This window comes from Adelges cooleyi, unplaced genomic scaffold (genome assembly GCF_023614345.1).
Source record: "Adelges cooleyi isolate 19-005CV unplaced genomic scaffold, UGA_ACOO_1.1 ACOO_flye_CR_arks_rails_tigmint_CR_PRNA_247, whole genome shotgun sequence".
NCBI lineage: Eukaryota > Metazoa > Arthropoda > Insecta > Hemiptera > Adelgidae > Adelges > Adelges cooleyi.
The window spans coordinates 4522424-4542403 of NW_026095912.1; the positions used below are offsets into that span (position 1 = coordinate 4522424).

At 29.9% G+C, this 19980-nt stretch overlaps 1 protein-coding gene across 1 annotated transcript in view; it reads right to left on the reverse strand.

Moving 5' to 3' along the window:
• The window catches only part of LOC126837142 (ELAV-like protein 3), a 59789-nt gene extending 46085 nt beyond the window's left edge, over nucleotides 1-13704 (reverse strand). The window contains exon 1 of the mRNA XM_050570962.1: nucleotides 13430-13704. The gene's annotated coding sequence lies outside the window, so the exon portion shown is untranslated. The remainder of the gene's footprint in view (nucleotides 1-13429) is intronic.
• Between the last annotated feature and the right edge of the window lie 6276 nt (nucleotides 13705-19980).

Below are 19980 nucleotides of genomic sequence, written 5' to 3' on the forward strand. Positions count from 1 at the left end.
GCAACCAAAACACTGTTATTATAATATTTTTATCATTCAATTGTACCTAAATTATTTCATATGAGCAATACAAAGCTGACACAAACAAGACATTGGACTAGAGATGGCAGTTTGTTGTGGTCGAGGTCTTCAATGAAAAGCCTGATCCTGGAGTACCTAAGACAATCTATGACTTAGCGAAACAGCCAGCAAGAAAATGATCTTTCGATCCGATCGGTGAGATCTTTTATAACCATGCAAATCTTATATAACCTTGTAACCTGTACTTGTAAATCATTTTTGTAAAACCTTTATAACTACAAGGCTCGGCAGTGAAACGGGATGATTTCAATACTTAATTACTGAAGAGTTACATTTATAAATATAAATGTAACTCTTATACTTTATATTTATATTTATTTAAATTAAAATTTATTCATTCATTAAATAGTAATTAAGTATTGAAATCATCCCGTTTCACTGCCGGACCCTGTATTAACCATACAAATCTCTAATATTATGTAAACTGTAACCTTATCATGTACTACTCTTATATATCCATGTACCTTTTATTTATGTAAATCTACTATTAAATTACCTAAAACCTTTATTACCATGCAAACCTGTATAATCATGTAAACCATTATAAACCTGTATAACCTGTAAAGTGTAAACCTACTATGTTGATATATTTGTATTGTAAAATTTTAATATTGTGTTGTCCTCTCTTCCATTACCTTCAATTTATTTAAACTATTGTACATCTACTTTCAAATTGCCAAAAACCTAACCTAACCTAACCTGTAATTTGTAAACCTACCATGTTGATATATTTGTATTGTAAAATGTTAATATTGTGTTGTCTTCTCTTCTATTAAAGCCTTCTCTTCTCTTCTATTTAAACTATCATTAATTATAAATTTGTCATTGTGTTTGTTGTAAATAAATCGTGTTACAATAATTTGTTTGTATTTATTTTAATATATAGTATTAAGTGTTTATAAAGTCACTCCATTCTTAGGCCACGAACATGCTTTAGCCTTGGCCAAGTCCCAGCTCGAAAACGACATGAAATAGCGTCACGAAAGTAGTGCGTCTACTTTAAACGTATATAATATAACGAATCATCGTCGTCATGCAAACTTTTTGGCCAGAACATATAATTAAAAAGCATTCTCTCATAAAAACTTTTTTAATACTATTTAGGGGCATTTATTTAAGTAAATAGTTTAAAAAATGCAAGTCAATTAAACAAAACTAAATGTCATATTGAACACTAGCCGAGAGAACTCGATTACAGTATATTATTATAGTGTATAAACATCTGGGTACAGAAAAAATCTATAACGTGGCATTTTTTTAGTATACATTTTCTGGTTTATGAATAAAAAATAAACTCCTGTTGACAGTCGACTACCGGTTAGATTTAATCTGTACAACAGGTTAAAAGTAACAAGTTGAATTCAATTCCGGTGTCGAAACTTAAGCCTTATATTATTGCTACTACTAAATGTACACTGATCAATACCTACATATTTTGGGTGTAGACAGGCGGCACTTGGGAGGGGACACATCTGTGCAGACGCCCTCCCCGAATTGAATCCTATATTGACGTTGTGCTCAAACAAATATTTATTACTACCCCCCCCCCCCCCAAAAAAAATACCCATAAAAACACTAATAAATCCTGAAAACCCCTTGTTTAAAAACCTCGGATTAGATAAGAAACCTGCCTTAACACCTAGTATACATTTATATATGTACAAAGTATACATTTTATTACTAGAAGTCCTAAAAAAATGTTGTTGAATTAATACAACAACCAAGAATGAAAAAATGTACAAATGTTTTCAATATGTATTTGTCTATGACATTAAACGATTAAAAAATAAATAATAATAAACAAAACCTGCGTTTGTATATTATTAAAACAGTAAATATTATATTAGGTAAAATATTAGTAAATTATTGGAAGAAGTTTAAACTAAATTTTGTAAAAAATGTTATTGAGACGATTATTTTTCTACCAAAACGTTATTCTTAAACATTTCCAAACTATTGACAAACTTTTTGTGAATATTTTTAAAAAAATTACAAATTTTTTTGCTGAATGAAAAACTGCAATATTTATGGTGTTCAAACTTAATTAGGTTGCCTTACTTAAAAATATCATTGTGCTAACTGTCTGATGATTTTATAGGAAAAGGTTGGTATTTTTGAAAGGATACCCTATATTAACTCTTTGTATTTAAGGGGGGGGGGGGTGCTTCGATTCCCGAGTTCTAGGTATGATATTATGCTTTCTTCTGTTGGGAAATTTCCAATACTTTTCACCTAACTATACTTACTTATCTCATTGTCGTCAACATGACAACATTTTATTTGTATTTGTTTCACTACGCTTTTAAAATGTTTGTAGGTTTGTCAGTCAAAATAATATCTTATATAGTATACTAGTTCTGCTCTCTAGCGGATAAACATCAGTTCTAGCTTGTCGACAACAATGCATAACGCTAGATAGCAGATTATGTTTTTTCCCGTATTAAATATAATTTAATTGCGGTCACACTTTATAGAATACTCATACCGATTTAAAAGCCATTTAAAATGTATCATTTCACAATTTTAATATGTCAAAATTTGGCTATAATAAATCTGTATTGTCTGTGATGCAAGTATCATAATAATATTATAACAGACAATAGCTAATGCGAATGTTTGTTCAATGCATATATTTGTCATTGCAAAATATTTTTACACTTTTTTGGGATTAAAGGGTGTGTTTTTAATAACTATAATAATAATAATTGCCAATAATCATTCCACTCATAATTCTACTAAAAAAAAAAAAACTTGGCACCAAAATAAAAGAAAAACTATATTCAACCCTTCGTTTTTAAAATAATAATTTTATCTTTTCTCGTTCTTGTACATAAAACAATCTTATTCAGTATTTAATTACTATTTTTTTTCCAAACAAAAATAAATTATAATTAACAGAGTGAATAGTTGTGAAACGATCATTTTTAATGTCCCAAGCGATTTGTTTTCTTTAAAATGTGTTTTTTCAAGTTGAAAACGCTGTATTTTTTTTTTTTTAATTTGATTCGTCATGCTTAGTTTTTGAGTTATAACCCAATATTTTATTTAAAATACCGTTTTCCAAAATGTAAAAAAAATTGTCTGATTCAAAAATTGACTTATTTGAGATTGTTTGTCATTTTTTTATCGCTCAAGACACTGGTGAAAACACAAGTTACATTTAGCTGACCTATGAAGCGGTTAATTTATAACCAAAAAAAAAAAACAGTACATCCAAAATGATCATATTTTCAGCACAAAAAATATGTATTTTATTAAAACATAACCACTGTCCAATAAGAATTTTAAAAACATACATTTGACAAGAAAATTGTTTAAAACATCATACATTGGAATTGAAAGCAGGCGGTATTTAACGGGTTTAATAAAGACAATATTTAAGAAAAAAGCGGTTTAATAAATTTCGACAATGCTTCAGGGTAAAATTTGTATTAACGCATACATTTTTTTCTGCAGTAAAAGTCATTTTGTTCTTTCAAGAAATCACTTTAGTCATACAAAAGTAAGCCTACTAAGAATGGTCGGATTTTAGTTCTTTAAAAATATTTAAACTCGTCGACCTTTTCGCCAGGTTATTGTGGAAGTTGATTTTTGAATGTTTTGTTTACTTAACCATAGTGGAAATACTAAAAATGCTAGAAATTTAAGAAATTCAATTAGGATTTAAACACAATTTTAATCGAAACACAAAAAAAAAGATTCCCACAATAACCTAGAAATGAGGCAGATTGACTCAAATATTTTTTCAGAATTAAAAACGGACCATCCAATTTCTTAAGTTGTTATAAAATAAATTCCTATATACTAAATTTTCAAATAAATTATAAATAAACATTCGTACCAATAAATTGTGAAATGTTAACATTTATTACAAAACAATTTTAAATCTAATTATAATGAAAATTAGAAATGTATAAACCACAATTTTACACTATTTTAACGACTTTTCATACAAAGTACAATTTTTATAATATATAGTTAGTGGCTATATTAGTGTTGGGAATCCTAAAAATACTATTTAAGCCACTTACAAATCGTATAAATATTATTACAATAAAAAGCTGTGTACCTAATTCAAATATTTTCGATGTAAATGTAAAACACAACACCAAATAAAAAAGATATACTGCTTATGGATTTCGGATTTATTGAAATCCGAGAGCAATTTATATAGTCAAGGTTAGGCGTTTTTCTTTAAATTTCCATCGTAACATTTTACTTAGGTACACAGCTTTATATTGTAATAGTATTTAATATTCATACCAGTTTTAAGTGGCTTAAATAGCGTTTTTTGTGAAAATCCGGATTTTCAAATTCCCGTCACTGCTAGCTACTGGCTATATATTATACAAATTATAATTTTGCATGAAAAGTCGTTGAAATAGTCAAAAATTGTGGTTTATCGATTATTAATTTTCAATTCTAATTAGATTCGAAATTGTTTTGTAATAAATGTTGTAACATTTCATAACAGCCCCCCTACCTAAACTACATCACTTATTGATCGAGAGAACCCGAGTAAAATAAGTGTTTTTTTTAGAAAAATATCCAACCTGAATGATATTTTGAATTTCCATACTTGAATTCCGTACTTGTAATACGCATGCCGGCTTGTTATATAGGGATTTTCACGCGAGACTTGTTTATGGTATTTGTCATTGGGTATTTAGAAACTTTGCGGTTGAGTTGAGTCACACTGTGGCGTTTACCATAAATATTGTCTACGCTTGTCGCACATCTGCAGGTTTTACGGTTCACAAAACACCAAAATCAATGTCCATTCAAGTAAAAACGAAAAACCTAAAATAACGTGCACCACACGACGGTTTTATATTTTGTACGAATTACAATAATATTATACATTGTTTTTGGGTTTTATTGTGTACCTATTGTTTTGTTTTATAATGATCTATCGGCGGCCGGCGTGACAAATGAGCTTTTTAGTTCTACAAAACGACCTAATTAACAGCTGTATTATATCAGGTCAGTTATTATATTTAAATAATAGTGTGAAAACCTTTATGTTCAGCCAGTATAACTCGGCCTTTTCGGTCACTTCGGTTTAGCTTCAGGAATTCAACAGAGAGAACTAAAAAAGATAATGACGAATGAACCCAACAAAAGAGGAAATACAACTGGCTATTGAGATGCTTAAAAATGGAAAAGCCCCGGGAGAAGATAACTTAACTGCGGAACTGCTTAAACGTGGGGAGGGGGAAACGATTACCAAACAAATGGAACAATTAATAAATAAGATATGGAAAGAAGAAAAATACCTGAAGCTTGGGCTCTGTCAATTATATTATGCCCTATTCATAAGAAAGGGGTTACATGGATTGTAGGAACTATAGAGGGATATCACTACTCGACACGTCATACAAGATACTGTCAAAGAGTTAATAAAACCGAAATGGTTAATAAAATATATCAACTCGAAGGAGCGTTGCTCAATAAAGTTTATACAGTTATGTCTGGACTGAAGTTCATGGCAATAAAGGAAGCAGTGAAATCGGTTACTTGTTTGTGCCAATATAATATATGAATACCTACATTAAACGAACATAACACTCAATCCCAGTAGCGTAACTTGGAATAAATTCTGGGGGGGGAGGGGTAGGCAGTAGAAAACTTAAAATGCGTAAATAAATAATAGTTAATAAATCAAATATTTTTTAAATTTTAAATTGTAAAACTGATAAAAAGGTCAACAAAATCATTAAGAATTATATACATATATTAATTTATATTAACATAAGTCAACGACCACGAATGGACGTGCCTTCTGTCACTTTCTATTTCAGAAAGAGTTTCAAAAACAGTCTTGAGATTTTCAGATCTGTTATACTTCAATCCTTAGTAGTTGTAATGTTTTTTTTAACCCCCTTGTTCCCCTCCCCAGATGACGCCTATGCTTAATCTAACATGACCGATAATGCTTAGGTCTATTTTGGCTGAAAAAGTTGCATCCCGAATTGTATGTTTACATAAAACAGTATAAATACATCCTAGTTTTGGCTCAAAGACAATTACAAGCGGATGTAAGGCATCTAGTATTATATTGACTATAATAGCGACAAATGCCAAAAGACTCGAGCACTAAATATTAAAGCAATTTTTTTTAAATTAAATACAAACCCATTTACAGTTTATAAGCATGAAAAATCATTTTTTACAAAAACCAATTAGAATAAGTACAATTTTATTTTTATTTAAGATCTTTATAATAATGTTAAGTGTAACTATTTGTATGCAAAAGAACTTTATGACTGTACCTATTCAAAAACTCAGCATACAAATTCATACTATTGTGAAAGTTAAAGAAAATTAAATTAAAAATGATTTGATTGATTTTATGGAAAATCTATTTAAAATACTTCTTAAATATGGAACTATTTATTATTTGAAAAAAAAATGCCCAGTTTACCTACATTGGTCGGTGCACTCTAAAGTGTTTCACGTTATTTGAATTATTATTATTGTGTTTAAGTGACAAGTGTAGTATGCGTGGGTAACATTGAAACTTGAAGAAAATACAAGAATGATGATATTATTATGTATAATAGTTGTAAGCGAGTAAAACAATTTAAATATTTTATGTACATTGTACGCAGTTTACATTAACTGCGTACAATGTAGCCCATTAAATAGATGGGATATTTTTAGTAGGCTAATCGATGTTGGTATTAAACTAGATTGATGTAATAAAATATATTGAAGATATTCCGTGTGGGTCTTCTTTAAAGAGTATAGTACTTTCTCTATCTCTCTCTCTCTCTCTCTGTCTTTCTCTTAATTGGTCACCGCTTTCAGTAAAAACTGGTAGGAATTAGGATAGGATTTTCAAAGGTGAATTCTGACAATTATTGAGACCGTTTGAATTATTGCCAGTTCTTCTACTTTTTTTTTTAAGTCGGCGCCACTAACCGGAATGCTTATTGTTGTTGTTGTTTTAGTGGGTCCGTATTAAGGGTAGATAAACGAGGAATTTCTATACAGAAGACACGATTGACAATATTCCTTCGAGACGGCTTCTTCTTTTAACACACCGACCACATTACCGTATTAAATTACCAATAACAAATTACTTAAATAATTAGAAATTGTAAAACATAAAATACAAAATTTACAACAAAAAAAATGCTTGCCAAGTCGAGGTCGGCATGTAAACATTCTCGAGTTTTAATGTTTGGAGAATTATTTAAAACATATTTATATATTATTTGTTTGAACTTTTTATTTATATACGATATACAACTTTAAAGCTCCATATAGTGACCGAACTATGTCAGATAAAATTCTTGAACTCTTCGCTGCTCTTCTACTCGCCAAGTTGATTAATAATAGATCCTAAACAATAAAATCCATTCATCGGTTTCGAAAATCTGCGAGTGGATAGGATAAATAGCTAAATTTTAGTTGTAAAAAATCTTAAATAATAAGTTTTTAATTGTTTTAATTGATATGTTGTGTCTTCTCGACAAGCTCTTTCTAACGAGCTCAGAATCATTTATGTAAACCAATCTTTATAAGATAACTTATTTCAAATTCAAATTATTATACCGCATGAGTATGAAATCCGATCTACCTGTATAATATTATCTTGTATTAAAGCTAATATCTATACTCTCATGTTTATTGTGTAGAATTTTGTTTTCCTATTCACAAGCTCTTAAAGTTACAGTTTAGATTTTTTTAGAAATCAAGAAATTAAAAATAAGATAAGCATAACAATAATTACATTTCAACAGTTTAACGTGGCCGTCGTTTACACGAATAATTCTTTAGTCGCCGCAGTCGGTTGTAAAGTGTAAACTATCATAATATTGTTTAACGACCTTCGGCGTATTCGGTTTTCAAAATGTCAAAAAACAAAAATTAAAAAAAAACACTCAAGTAAATGTATTTTTTACGAATTGATCTATTTGCATTTTACAACAGGGCTGTTATATTATTACAGGTATACATAATATTATAGGTACTATTATTTCAAAGTTATAATGTGTTGCGGTTTAGGTACATATATATATACCTAATATTATATTATTATGTATATAGTCTGAAAAAAATAGATAGTTACAACTGTGCATCGTTAAATTGTACAAAGCTTTTAAAAGGTTACGAGTATACCGTACATAAAAATGTTTTTAATTGCCCTTCTATTTCTATACATATATATGTGTATATACCTATTGTAGATCCGATCATTATTCTAGATATAAAGCCCATTAACGGACTTAAATGCGGGATTTTCGCGGTATAAAACTTTTCGGGGACCGCAGAAACCCTATTAATTACCTTTCATATATATATATATACCTATATAATGTTGATGGCTTGTTGCCAATGCTTTTATACGAATCGCAGCCAACGGAAATGCTTTTAATGCGTTTTTGGAAATTAACGTTTAAAAAATAAAATAAAATAAAAAATGGACGCTCAATTCAAAACGAACACAAAATAATAATAATATATCTATAATTATTATTTTGTATTTTTATTTCGAATAAGCGAAAACGCATTAAATATTATATTATATATAATTGTGTTTTTATCTTTTTCCATACCTATATGTATATACATATATATATATACAAATTATACAACTATACATTAACATTATAATTATTGTACCGACAGCGCATAAACACGGGTACTACCTACTATTACCACCTATAATATGGATATACAGCTGTCCGGGCGATAAAATAAGTATTATATACAATATATATATATGTAAGTATAGTGTTTAATATTAATATTACTATACGTATTACCGTTAAGTATTATCTTTTCCTAATGAATTTTAATTTAAATATGTACAAGTGTCCGGTATCCGCACACACACCGACAATACACGGACGGGTGTATTTAATATAATATAGCAGAAGACCACATTCCGGGTACGTTCATATAATAATAATAATAATATATAATAAATAGAATGATAAGGTTCGAATCCGGTATCGAGTTACCTAAAAAACAAAAATGAAATCGAGAATCTTAAGGCATTTGCATAATATAGGTAATAATATATCACATGTATCGGTAGGTACACTAAAGCTCTCTCTCTCTCTCTCTCTCTCTCTCTGTAATACAGTAAAACACTTGTTTTACAATATGTATATTGTAATAGTATCGGATGATAAAGACTTCCCGAGAGAGTCCAAATAGCTGAGCGGGTAATTAACGAGTTGTAAAGTTAAAAGTTATACTTGTTTTTGTGACTCTAAACTTTCCAATGTATAATATCGTGTTACCTGTTAACTTAATAGGTCAACTCCGGTTGGCGAACAAAATTAAATATTTTATACTCGTATTTCTCGGACGGAAGTGTTATATAAAATATATTCTCAGTATTTTAATTATAAACGATATTTTGTATACAATATATTTCGAAAGCATTGTTAAGCTCGGATGGCAAAAAAGTCATCCAGATAAAGGTGAAAGGTAGGTATTAAATGGGTACTTGATTTATCTAGAGATAACTTAATTGGAAAAAATATGTATAGAAAATGCCTTGATAATAAATAAAAGTATAAACACAATATAAAATGCAGATACATTTTCCAAAATTAGCCATATACTGTTGCTATTAAATCTACACTGACAATAACTAAAAAAAAAAACAATCTCTATACCACACAATTCATAGCTAAAAATGTACCTTTCTGAAATTTGTACAAAACAAAAAACTAGAAATATGAAGTATAAATTAAAACTTCCTGAAAGTTAATATAAACAACAATATTTGTTTCCATAATACTTAAAATATGTTTTATTGCCACAACATTACATTTAGTGTTTGAATAAATAAAACATTTTCTTATTGCGAATTTTATTTTTATTTAAACATATATAGTTACCTATATCACATAAATTATAGATAATTAATTCAAAAGTTATCTAGATAAGACAGAAGTAATTTATGTATATTGTCCAGATAAGAATCAACGGGTAAGACATTAGTTTTCTGACTAAAAAAGAAATAATTATAAAATATTTAAATTTTTCTCCTAACTTAATCGAGTTATTACTTTTTAACGCCATATAACAATAAAGATACTCTAAACAAGTAATTTATTTAGATATCTCAAATTGATAATCTCTGTATACTAATATTATAATAACGAATAAACCTTAAATGTTTAAATTTTTTAATTTTAGCCTTTATTTTTTTAGCTTTTGGCAGTACATACTTTGGCTATACCTTCGTGTAGCTTTTAAACGCAACGACATTTATTAAAGTCGATAAAAGAACCGCAAAGTCGATCCGCTTAAGACACCTCCGGGAAAAACCTATATATATATATATAATAGAAACGAGTAAAAAAGCTATACCTATTCCTATTGTGCGCTTTGCGCTCAAATGAAATTGAGGTGCCTAAATGTCAAGTACGGGTACGGTATACCGGATAAGGGCACATGGAAAATTTATACATACCCTTTACGGTTTCCATGTATAGCATGTCTATAATAATAATAATAATAGTGGTGGTGGTGGTACAAGTGCTACAGTTGTAAAACATTATGCGCTTATAAATTAAACAGTGGGTAGTTCGGTCCGTGGTCGTTTCGAGAGCTGTAAGCTATATTATTAACAAAGTGTTCTCCCAAAATGCCATGACTTCAGAATAGGTATTTGATATTATACCCGCCTGCCTACGAACACAATAATGCACGCAACCTATTCTGGAAATATAATGAAAGATGAAGAAAAAAAAATAAAATGTATATATAGCCAAACATAAAACGTCCCAGTTTGTTTCCAGTTACATAATATTATTATTGTTCCCTATAGGTCAATATCGGTCGGCCAATTGCATGTGAATTGCGAGCAATGTAAGATGTATAAATGATTCATCTTGTAATTTTCTAGTAAGTAGCATATTAAATATTTATTGTAACCGGTTATGAGTAGTACTTGTAGGTATTCCGTCTGTTCCACGAAGTAATCGTTTTGTAACGTGTACTCGAAACGATAATTTATTCATTCATTTGATACATGCGGGTAATCAAAATTTGAACAAGTCAACAACAATTATAAAAAACAGAAAACTAAAAAAAAAAACAAACTATAATGGTTCAGCAACTATAACAATAATAGAGTAACACACAGATTATGAGAATATAAAAAAAAAAAAAAGACAAGTTGTAATATACTATATACTATCTATTACTTGACTATATTAATTGTTTTGGACGATTTTTATTTATACTACAATGTATGTAATTTATTTTTCTCAATTTTCGGTAAATTTCCAAAAAGAAAATGTTCAACACTTGTCGGACAACTCGCTAACTTTCGCATTCTATTTTGTGATCATGAAATTTCAAACCTGCATTTTGATACATTTTTCTGTACCTATTAATAACATTTTTTTTTCTTTCAAAAAGGATTGACGGTTAAAAAAAAATTTGCTTATACCAACAGAGTGCGAGACATCATAGATCATATATAATTTGAGGGTATTCCAAGACCACCACGCCATCTCTACAGGTGTACGTACATGTATATATATATATATATATATATATATATATATATATATATTAAAATGTATAATATCATCAATTCAGTAGACAACGGTGAGGCGGCGCGATCATGGTAATTTTGTTGCTTTGTGAATTTAATGTAATAACAATAATAACACAGTGCCCACCCTATCATTATAGACACTGTAATTGGCATATGAAGACATTGCACATCGATACGCACTGCGGGCTGCTTTTATAATTAATTTATATTACATGTATAGACGTGTATGTGTGTGTATATTTATATATTATAATAACTATAATAATAGTACTAGACGCGAGATTAGGTACTTTAAATGTAACGCGTAAGGCGATTTTAATGGGTAATTACGATATACATATAGTAATTTAAAGAAGAAAAAAAAACCTAGGCGTCCAAGAATAAAGCCTATATATTATTATATTATAGAAGCAAAATGGTTAATTAAATTGTTTGGTATCTAAATGTCTATAAAAAAAAAACGAACCGAACCAAGTGTAAAATATAGAACCGGCCTATTCTGTATATACCTATATATGTAGGGAGTAGCTGTTTTGAACAAAAAAACCCAGTTTTTTTTACAATAGGTATATTTTAGCTTGGGTGTCTTAAATCATACTTCTTTGCCTTGAGTGAATTACAATAAATTCATGGACATTGGACGCTATACATAATAATTAAGCCCCCTCCATTATTGGATTAGTTTTTCGAGGATTATTTGGCAAAATATTCTAATGTTGTTCAAAGAATTTTCCGGATAGGCTAGTTTCTGTTGAGTTTTTTCTATGAGCAAGGGACCCGACATTATTCCTAGAAACCGTACAGGGAATAGGTTTAGACTTGCCCACGAGATACCCGAATGGGAGGAGAGGAATAACAAAGGGATCTCCTGTGCTCTTCTAAAGGAATATCCTGGATCAGCAAACCCGCAGGACGGCCGTCGAACTTCTATATATTAAATCCCTAGTGTTCTAGGAGGGTTTCTGGCCATTTGACCCTAGAGAGTCTCTGACCCCAAATCTGGGCCCCAATGTCTCAATACATGTATTTTTAAAGCATTTTTTTTTTAACAAAATTATAAACGACTTGAGCTTTGATATTTTCGAATTGGCCAACCGAACAGTAGTATAATATAATAACACTGTATGATCAAATTTTACCCTTTTCTTATTACAAAAGAGAAATATTTTTCCTTGGTCTATGCATTTTTTAAACCTCCTCTAAAGGTGTTGAGATTCGCCGTTTTTTATTTAATTTCCATGTGTTTTTGCAAGTTTGAATGACTTTCTAAAATTTGCTTCTTACAGAGTTTTGTGTTGTAAATGTTTTGTTGAATTCAAAATATTTGTCTCCTTAAGAATGTAGAATTTTCGGGGTTTAAACACAACAGAAAACCGTGATACTCTTATAATATTGTTTCTAAGGCTAAATTAGCGGGAAAAAAAATCTTTAAAAAAAAAATGTAGATATAGGTATAAATTATAGGTTTTGTTCCGAAATCGTTTTGCACAGTGTAATTTCTCAATTATTGTGTAAATATTAGTCGGAGGCAACCGAAATAATTTCAATCGAATGGTACAGAGAAAAATAAAAGAATAGACTTTTTTTTTAATTTAAGAAAAACCCTTTGTAACGCAAAAAGTTCCGTTTCTGTACTTTTTTTTCATTTGTTGCCCTCGTAGGTAATTGTTCATGCATATTTTTGCGGATTGGCTAATTTTTTTTTATAAATAATTTGCTTTAAAAAAAAAAAACAAAAAACTGCTAACCGCCTGATTTACGTACATATTATTATTATTATTATTATATTCTAAGTATATCTAGTGTACATACCGACAGTTTTTATACGGACGGTTCCTGTTGTTGTGACACAGCGTTTGTAGGCCGTTTCCACTCTGGCACAATCCTCGGTCGACCCGTTGCCTAAGCACGACATCATAGGGTCCTGCTTGGCATTGTACTTGGGTACCTATATACTTTTCAGGCGGCTCGACTGTACTTGCACCGAGTAAACCGTATTAAGAAAATCACATTCGATAAAACGCGTTTTTGTTCCATCGTAATAATGATAATATGATTGATACGGAAAGCAAAAATTTTGTTTAAAAAAAAACCTGTTAAGGACCACAACAGTGTCCTACGGACACTCGTATGGGACAATCTAATGCCATTGCCTTGTTTAATATATTGTGCTTAGGCTCGGTAGTTCGTTGGACGGTTATGTCCAATTAAGCATTGTTAAGAGATTATGGTAATTTAAACTGTGCGTCGGTTGGCCCATTTTTTTTTTATTATATACAAGTTACAACGCATTTATATTCGTCAACGCGAGTATAGGTACCTATTATTAAGTTCAATAAAACTGTCCTCTCCAAACGTACACAAACCCAACCCGTGACCTAACCGTCTGAGTCATTTCATTTATATAGGGCTAAATGACTTAAGTAAATTTTTAATTGGTTAAAGTGATCAAGTAATAATTCAGTCGACAAAAAAAAATTAAATAAATAAATCAATGGCAGTAGTTTTTTATGTATAAGTACCGAAAAAAAACTTAGCTCACTTAGGCCAGTGTCGTTTTGTTTAAACCCCTGTTTTTTTCAATTCTGAAATAATTTCAATAAAACGCCTTGACGCCAGATAATTGATAACAGATTGTCTGGTGTAGATGATACAAGTAAAATATATACCTAATATATAATATAAAAACATAATAAGTAACTTTTGGCTAACAATCATTGTAATTAAAACTGTATTATTCCCAATAATATATATATATATATATATATATATATACAAGTAAATATAAGAAAGGTGATAAAAGAATTAATTATATCAATAAAAATCACTGTAAAGTATACATTTGTAAACAGCTAAAATGTAATTAAAAAATACAAAAATGTATAATCGTTGTTAAAATATTTTTTTTAATATTGTCAAAATATTTTATAATCGTATTTTGGCAGGAAATCAAATATTAATAGCACAAATATTTGAATATTAACTCCTAAGTACTTAAATAATTGTCTCACGATGGAAACATGTGATTAAACTTTTGTGTAGCTAATATTTGAAAGTGTAGAATATTTTAGTTGTACTTGAAAATAGTTTCCTTTTTCGTTTTTTTAGGAACTTTTTACAAAAAAAAAAGCTTGAATACACATTTTTAACCTAACCTAACCTATATACACAATATTATATATCATATTATAATACATTCAGTCCAATATTTAGACCTTAAATCTAAACAAGATAATTAATTAACAACAGTTTCCATATCTTTTTAGGGGAAAACGTTGATGGTAATTCTTGATTTTTGACTGCGTACATCAAAAGTATCCAAGTTTTTAAAATTAAAACTGAATGAGAAAATCATTAAAAATAAAATAAAATTGGAATATTTCGAATTTTGTGAATTTCATCTAATTTTTCGTCCTGAGTTGTTTTAAAACAATTTTTTGAATTATTATTTTATTAAGAAATTTGATTTTAATAATAAATTTTTTCAAGAGTTAAAAAATTATAGTAAAACAATTTTGGATATGTTTAGACAATTTTTGCGATATTTAAGGTAAACCATGTTGTATACATTTTGAGTGTGTTCTTTTCGATTTTTCGATTTTGAAGGGAAAGGACGTACTTTTCAACATTAACTGTGAAAGCGGTTCAATTTTAATGTTTTAAAAAAGTTTAGTAAATGTAAAAATGTTCAGTAATGATTTTTTACAGAAAAAATTTAATTTGTATCAGTCCCCACTCCCCCCAAGTTGTGGGGTCCGAAGCGGTAATAAAATTTGTTAAAAAATTAAATGATAACAAAATGATAACACGATGATAACGATTGATAACGGCTGATAATACTAACTGATAACGTTATAACCGATAGCGTACGATTTCCATATAAGAAAAATAATAAATTAAACGACCGACGTTTATAGGTGGCATATAAGATTATATGCCTCTCGAGATGATGTATTATAGCGGTAGAATATAATAATAATATGTAAGACGAACGTTTTATTCTGATACACACGAAAACAAAATGGAAATTCTGGAGGGGTTAATGGTAAAAAACCTCCTTAATCTTCTGGTCGCGCCACCGTAATCGGTCAAGGTGTATCGTGTGTTGGGTCAAAAATATATACATATACATAATATATATATTTATAAAACCACATGTTATAATATAGTAAAACAGCTAATACCGTTTTGGTTTTTGAAGCGGCAAAGCTGTTAAAAACGTTTCGGATATGGATATATATTTTAACAATCTGCGTCACAGCGACACTGTGTCTGTGCAACTTGGAAATTGTAGACCTACTACACCGGCTATAATGTATTATTATTATTATAATGTTCTAAGTCCCCTCCTCCTCTTCAGAAAACCGAAAGAATATTACAACACCGAAGGCGGAATATAATATATATATATATATATATTTTTTTTTATTAAACAAAAAAATAACAGACGACTACGACGTGGTAAAAACAATAGGCGAACATCTCCGGTGGAATTTCTAAGGTGTTATATTGTTTTCGTTATCTTTGTATTGCCCCCATTAGACTCTATGTGGACCGCACGATTCGGCTGTGCCCTGCGGTGATTAAAAAATAATAATATTAAAACAACACTAATGTATATTAGTACTCCCGGCACTCGGCAGGAGATAAAAGAAGAAAAAAAAATACAAATCTGAGATGTTGTATGAAAATATCAAAAAATCAAAACCTATATTATTATAGCTGTAGAATTTTGTTAGAAAAGTCGCGTGTGATTTCCCCGGGGGGTCAACCCTAACCTAAAATGGCGCTAAAGGATTTATTTATTTTTTAATTTTTGGACTTTGGTGGTTTTGTAATTTCTGTAGTTGTAACTTGTATCGTAGCGCAGAGACTAAGTGGATGAAGAAAACGGAAATTGTTGTTTTGAGCAAGGCTTTTCAAAAAATTTAACCAGATTAATGTTTGTTTTGGAGGTACAACACAAAGAAAAAAAAAAGTATATTTTATAATGACTTTTTTTTTTTGTATCTTAATTTACAGATTGGTGGTCAAAAGGAGAAAATAGGCAAGTACACAAATATAGAGTTATTTTAATAAATATTTTTAAATATAATAAAAATAAAAACGTTTGCCAAAAAAGTCAAAACTGAAAACAATAACTATAATTAATTTTAACATGTTTTCATATTATGTACAAGTTACAACTCAATTTATGTCTCTGTTTAATAAAAATTGAAATAATAATTAAAATTAAAAAAATATATCTATTAATTTTCTCGCTTGTTTTGTTGTAATCAGAACCAACTCTATCGAAAAAAGTTTACATCATATTGTATATGAGTTTGATTATAATATACATAAGTATTTTTTTGGTTTTTGTCGTTTAAATACAAATTATTCCGATCTGGCGTTGCGGAAAAATTGATTTTACAATGATGTGTTTTTTCCATTTCATGGAAGTATTCTTTGAAAATAATTATTATTTACCATGCAGTTAATATAATCCGGTCCGTATTAACTGAGAATATACCATTAAATCTCTCTTATAATTTTTAATTAATTTTTTCTCTTTATATAGTTGTATAGATAACAAAATTAATCAAAAATTTGTATATATACATATATATTTTATGTATGAAAAGTGCCTACTAGTTATTTTATATTATGATGGATCTATAATAATAATATCATTTAGAAACAATGCATAAAACGTGTTATGACCAAAAAAAGTTTTTTCCAGATAATGTTTTTTAGTCCAACAACGAAATTTAATTTGAATTTCGCATACCTACTCGTTAAATGTATCATTGTAAAAAATGTATTTATTTTGTTAACTTTTTGTAGCTTTATTGTTTCAAAATAAAACAAAGAAGTCTTAGTTCGTATATTTTTATGAATACAAAATATAATATAATATTATTGTAGAACATTTTTTTTTTTTGAGCTTTCTTTATATGAAATATGTGGATGGCAATAAGTCTCAGAAGGCGGGCATTATTACACATGAAAAACGTGTAATATAAGAAAATATACAAGGGCTGTCACACTGAACACATCCATCTTCATTTCATTCGTTTCGGCTACATCCGTTTTTTCAAATTTCATCATCTTTATATTCAATGCTCAACACACATACCTATACCTATACTAAATTCCATATACATCACACATTATAGTGGTTTCGCTGCAATTTTATAACGCGGTTTCCTTTCACTTTAAATGTCACCTTTCTGTCGCACATGAGTTGTAACACACTTAGATCTGGAAATTACATAAACCAGAAAAGCTGCTAATCTGAACCAGACTAGTAAAAAAAAAATAAAACCCTGTACTTGAATGTACTTACCTATTTAATCAATGATTAGGTACTTGGAGTGGAACAAAAAAAAACTAGTTTTTTGCATATTAGATACATTCAAGATAATTTTTTTTTGTATAAAGCAAACGATTATAGTTTGTATATCTACTCGAGTCAGTAAATAAAATTACAACATTTTTAAAAAACAATTAAATTACAATAAAGTTTACAGCTAATATAAAATAAAATATTATAATAATTCTAAAACATCTCTTTTATCAAAACCGGATTTTTTTTTTGAAATAATAGTCGTCAGACATGTTTTCAATGTGTTTGAATATGTCATAAAGATTTTTAGAAATTCAATTTTATAATTAAAAAATGTTAATAATTTTTCATCAAAGCGTGCCAATTATGTGAACGTTTTGAAAATATTACCAATATTCGAAAATAATATTATAACATGTACTTAAATAACATTTTTGAAACGATAAATTTCATGACTAAACATGTTTGTTATACATATTTTAAAACCTACTGAAAGTATTTTATTTTATTTTCTGTATATTTTCTATATTATAGCATACGGTCACTCATAATTGAAATCAAAATTTCACGTTTATCTAAAAAAATTTATATTTTACAAAAATTTCACATTACCTTTTTATCAATACGTATATATCTACAATACTCTCTGAAAATAACAAAAACCTGCGTTTTGTCACGGTTTTAAAAGCATTGTTGATCAAAAATGTATTTTATTATTTTTATTATTACAAATTCTGTGAAAAATATCATAAGTTAATTTATTTGTCATTTATGTTAGATGCCGAGCCCGTTCAAAAGACCGGTCATGTGTATGGATAATGCTTTTGTTTAATATATTTCAGAATTTCATAATTTTACAGACAAAAATATAGTAAAATTTTGAAAGGTTAGCCAATTTTGTTGACCATTCAAGGTGAAGATTGATAATAAGACAAGACCAATATTGAAAAATATAAACGTTTTGCTTGACCCTAAGATATACATATTACATTATAAGTACCTATAATGGAGGATTATTAGCGCAAACTATAAAAGACAAAATCCTATTTCGTCACCTAATAGGGGCCCCCTGATATTCAGACCCTGGATTGGCCTGACGCCCAAGGGGCCCTCGGCTCGGATTTTAAACGTCTAAAAGGGCCGAGCGCTGTCCGAGCGTTCTATATTTTTTTAGTATCTAATTATTCTAATACCACAAAGGCCCCGACGTTCTGATTACTAGAAGGTTTGCCATACCGGCTAGTATGATATATTGTACGTTTAATGATTAAATTAAAAATAAATGGTTTTAATAATATAACGTCTCGGGCCGCCGGACCGTGGGCGGGCCAGTTAATATATTATTGACGATAGCCTACCGGGAAAATCTCGATTTTAAGCGTCCTCGGATTGCGGGCGGACCCGTTAATATTGTATCATTATTGCCGATGACCTACCGGGAAATCCCTGAATTTCCGGCGGGGCCATCCGCTCGTGGACCGTAGTGAATAATATATGTTTTTCGGAATTTTTAAATACGGCGACCACACGGCACACCGCAGAGACGGGCTCTGGAGGTACTCTGGACGCGCGGCCGAGTGTCGTGGGCGGCGGCCGTGCCAGTTGCCGCGGTACGGGAGCCTTGTACGCGGCCCGTCCAAAACCGACCGCGTTGTTTAACCTCCACCGGCGGTACCACCTCCAAGCGCGTCATCGGCGCAGTGCATGTACACACACACACTGTTAATAATTATATTGCTGGTACGCGCACACGGAGCTAGTAGGTATATAGTTATAATATTATAGCATAGGCACCGCTGCGTGTGCGCGTATACGGTACGGTTTTTTTATTCCTTTCTTTCCAGACGTTTTTCTTCCAGCCCCTCCACCCCCCCCCCCCCAAAACTGGCTCGCTCTGTCGGTCCTTGTCGCTCGCATTACACACACACCGTAGCTTGGGCCGCGACGCACCATATTATTATCATTACCATTATTATACACACACACACACTCGCGCTCATACGTGCGTCGAGTGGGGAGAGAATACCGCACTGCC